Source organism: Diabrotica undecimpunctata, chromosome 8, assembly GCF_040954645.1.
Source record: "Diabrotica undecimpunctata isolate CICGRU chromosome 8, icDiaUnde3, whole genome shotgun sequence".
Lineage (NCBI taxonomy): Eukaryota > Metazoa > Arthropoda > Insecta > Coleoptera > Chrysomelidae > Diabrotica > Diabrotica undecimpunctata.
In genome coordinates, this window is record NC_092810.1 from 125,153,939 (window position 1) to 125,158,836 (window position 4,898).

Sequence of the window (4,898 nt, forward strand, 5' to 3'; positions counted from 1 at the left end):
TTCGTGGAGTGTCTACTGGCACTGTTGAGTCTATGAGGTCTAGTCTGTCTGATGCACTTAGTCGTGAGGCAGCAAATGAAAGCTTTAGATATCCTGAGCACCCATTCACCTTTTCACAGGATAAAACTGCAATCGAGACTAAACTTGCGGAGCTGAATACGGCTGTTGGAAAGTTTGCCGGAACTCCTACTTGTGCTGAGTCCTTGAGATTGCGGACACAGATTAACCATGTCTTGGGGAGAATTGATCTTATGGTATTGCCAACAGGTGATGATGCAGACGCAGCCCAGGTTGTTAAGTCAGACTTTCTTGCTGAGATTTTGAAGTTGTCACAGGATTTACATGATAAGCAGCATCCAATCGGATCTGGTTCGGTACCAGTAGCGCTCGATGTGATTTCGGTTTTAAATCAGTCTTTTCAGGCAGGGGTAGGACAAGTTCATGCTTCTTCTCCTGGAGCGATGTCACAAGCTGGTAATAATGTTTTTTCAGGGTCTGTCTCTAGTTTTTCTTCTGGGATGATACTTCCTCATAAATGGGGAATAGAAAAGTTTTCAGGTTCTGCTAGGGGTATGTCTATTTCTGCATTTTTTGAGATGGTGAATGAATTGAGTCTCGCTCGTCATGTACCAGATAGTATACTTTTGGAATCAGGTATAGATTTATTTTCGGATAAAGCCTATCAGTTTTATAAAGATGTTCGTCTACGTGTAGGGAGTTGGGCTGAATTAGTTGAAGAGTTTCGTAGGGAGTACCTGTCAGCTCACCATGGGGAAGCGCTTTTTGAAGAGCTTCGGAGGAGAACTCAGCATTCGTCTGAGACTATTGGAGTTTACTTGGCAATAATGAATAGTTACTTTAATCGCTTGCGTTGTCATGTTCCAGAGGAAGTTAAATTGTCTATAGTTATTAGGAATTTGCATCCGTTCTATCAAGATAGATTACGTGATCCTTTGCCAGCTACCTTGGAGGAACTTCGTGTTCTATGTCGCAGTATGGAGGAAAGACGTGATTGTATTAGGAACTATGTTGAACCGAATAGTAGGAAAATGAATACTTTGGAAAAGGACCTAGCTTATATCAGTGTGGATGCTGAAAGTTTTAGTAGTGTTAGTGAGGGTCCTGTTGCTTCATCCGAATCGGAGTCGGCTAGAGGAAAGTTTAGGACTTTAATCTGTTATCGTTGTAATCAGTCAGGCCATAAGGCAGTAGGGTGTCTAATGAAGAAGGAGGCTGTTCACTGTTTTAAGTGTAAGAAAGAAGGGTTTACAGTCAGAACTTGTCCTTCGTGTAATTCGGGAAACGGAAGGAAGCGCACCTAACTGGTCGAAGAGGTGTTGCCGACGTTGACTCGACCAACCTACGTCCTATTTTAGACTTTATTTTACATCATTCCGAAGGAGATGAACGTCCATATTTGAAAGTTAAAGTCTTAGGAAAGGAAATTTTGGGATTATTGGATTCTGGTGCTTCAAAGACCATTGTAGGAAGAACTGGTTGGAAATTTTTACAAAACTTGGGTTTAGAGTTGGATACTTCGAAGAAGACCGTTTGTAGAGTGGCGAATGGTCAGATGTGTGAATCGTTGGGGGAATGTTTAGTACCTTTCATGGTTAGGGATCGCTTGCGTGTCTTGCCAGTATTAGTTATTTTGGACGTACCGCACATTCTGATTTTAGGATCTGATTTTTGGCGTGTTATGGGTATCGTTCCAGATTTGAGGCATAACGAATGGTATTTTTCGGACGCTCCAGCAATGGTAGGTTCAGTGGATCATCTCCGAGGTCAAACTATTTTGACCGATGCAGAGAAGTCGCAATTGGATGAAGTTATTAATAGAAGTCGTGAACTAATGGGCACTTCTCTTGGTTGTACTGATGTCACTGAGCATGTGATTGTTTGTAAATCTGCACCCATAAAACAACGTTACTATCCTGTATCCCCAGTAATCCAAAGCCATATTGATAAAGAGCTAGAAGATATGTTGGCGAAAGGAGTAGTGGAGCGATCGAATAGTGCTTGGTCGTCCCCGATTCTCTTGGTGAAAAAAAAGGTTCCAGAAGGTGAAGAACCAAAATGGAGGTTCTGCGTAGACTATCGAAAGCTTAATGCCGTAACAGAGAGGGATGGCTACCCATTACCGTACATCTCTAATATTTTAAATAAATTGAAGAACGCGCATTATCTTTCCACCATAGACATTAAGTCGGCGTATTGGCAGGTACCTGTTGCTAAGGCTTCCAGGCCTTATACTGCTTTTACGGTTCCTGGTCGAGGTCTTTTTCAGTTTTGCAGAATGCCTTTTGGATTACATAATGCCCCGGCTACATGGCAGAGGTTGATAGATCGTGTCCTCGGTCCGGAGTTGGAACCCTATGTTTTTACTTACTTGGATGACGTGGTCATCGTGACAAAGTCTATTGAAGAACATGTAAGGATCTTAGAGGAAGTCTTTAGACGCTTGAGAGAAGCTAAGTTAACCGTTAGCTGGGATAAATGTCAATTTTGTAGACCGGAACTAAAGTATTTGGGTCATGTGGTTGATAGGAATGGACTACATGTTGATGGTGATAAGGTCAAGGCTATGCTACGTATCCCAACACCCACATCCGTCAAGGAAGTTCGTAGCATCATAGGCACATTTTCCTGGTATCGAAGATTTATTCCTTCCTTTGCGACACTACTAGCTCCAATTACAGCGATATTGAAGAAAGGAAGAAAATTCAATTGGACCCCGAGTTGTGAAGAATCTTTTCAGAAAATAAAAGAATGTCTAGTTTCTGCTCCGATACTTAATTGTCCTGACTACAATTTGCCTTTTGTTGTCCAATGTGATGCCTCAGGATATGGAGTGGGCGCCGTGTTATTGCAGCCAGGCCCGGATGGTGACGAAGTAATTAGTTTCCTGAGCAGATCACTAACGCGTCAAGAAAGGAATTTTTCCACGACGGAACGGGAATGTTTAGCTGTGTTATGGGCAGTCGAAAAACTGCGTCCTTATTTGGAGGGTGTTCCGTTTACGGTCGTGACTGATCACGCATCCCTCGTATGGCTTCAAAATTTGAAGGATCCTACTGGAAGATTAGCTCGATGGGCGGTAAGATTGCAACAATATGACTTTAAGATTGTGCATCGGAAAGGAAAAGAACATGTTGTCCCCGATTTGTTATCTCGGTCAGTTCCCGTGCTTGATATGGTTGAAGAGGTTGTACCGCTTCCTAGTGGTGATAGTTGGTATGATAAACTTTGTAGAAAAATCGAGTCTAATCCCTTGAAGTATCCTCAGTGGAGAATGTCTGGTGGCAAACTTTATAAATACATCCGTCCCAGTCATGGATTTTTGGTCGAGGAAGCGGACAATTGGAAGGAAGTCGTTCCTAAGGGTCAACGATTGGAAGTGCTGAAGTTGTGTCATGATAGTCCTTTAGCAGGTCATATGGGGATCCTGAAAACTTATAAGCGTATTAACGAGAAGTATTTTTGGCCGAAACTGCGGAGTGATGTGTCTCGTTACGTTGGACGTTGCTCACTGTGTGCCATGCATAAGGTGGAACAAGGTAAGCCCAAAGGCTTTATGACTCCTCAACCTAAAGCTACTCAACCATGGGAGATAGTAGCAACCGATCTTATGGGACCTTTCCCAAGATCAACTCAAGGCTATAAGTTTATCTTAGTGGTAATGGATGTGTTTAGTAAATTTTCTTTGGTATTTCCGTTGCGATCCTCAAAAGCCGTGCATGTCGTTAAGAAAATAGAAGAAGAAGTTTTCCTCGTATTTGGAGTTCCACGTCTGTTACTATGTGATAATGGTGTCCAGTATACTTCGGGTATTTTCAAGAAAATGATGGAAACCTATGGTGTCTCAGTTCGTTATAATGCGTTGTATCATCCACAGTGCAATCCATCTGAACGCTATAACCGAACCCTTAAAACAATGATGGCAACTTATATAGCTGACAACCATAGGAAGTGGGATGAAAATTTGGCCAAACTAGCATGTGCTACGCGCACTGCATACCACGAGTCGACTGGTCAAGATCCCTACTTCATAAATTTCGGTCGGAAGATGGTAGTGGATGGACGAGATTTTTCCCGAAAGGACAAACTCGGAGACCCGGAGGACGAAGTAGCTAAAATGGGATATAATCGATCGCGTGGACTCCAGGAATTATTTGTTGATGTTAGAAAACGTTTAGATAAAGCTTCGGCTAAGTGTGAGAAGACCTATAATCTACGGAGACGTCCAGAGGAATTTCAGCCCCATCAGTCAGTATGGCGGAGAAATTTTGTGTTGTCAGATGCCGCTAAATATTTCACGAAAAAGTTAGCTCCTAGATGGATAGGACCCTACTTCGTGAAGAAGAAAGTTTCCCCCTGGACATATAGTTTAGAGGATGAAAATGGCAAGGATCAAGGTATTTGGAATATTAAGGATTTAAGGATTAGTAACCCGACTGGTGATCCCGATAGGATTTAGGTCGGAGTAGAACGGACTAGCAAAGTTTTGTCTAGTCTAAGTAAATTCTTCTGAAATTGGTTGTATTTATTTTTTTTTGTTGTGTCCGTGAAGGATGACTGAGTGTTGGCTATGATCGGTTCTTAGGATGTATTTGGATGGTCAACCGATTCGTTTTTTTTTTGTGTTAGGTAGCCAATACGAAGTCGTAGGGTTGCGGTAGCCTTAATTTCTTTTGATTTATGGAATTGAATGTCACTTAGGTTTGGTCAGAAATATGTTGTCTTCGATGATATGGCGTTGGGATTTGTTTTGATGTTAGTAAGCCATTCTATTTAATTGGGATTTTTTCGAAGCCACATAATTATGTTTTGGTGAATCTTGTTGGATAATAGCTTAGTTTTGGATGATTCACTAAATTTCGTTGTATACGGATTTAAAT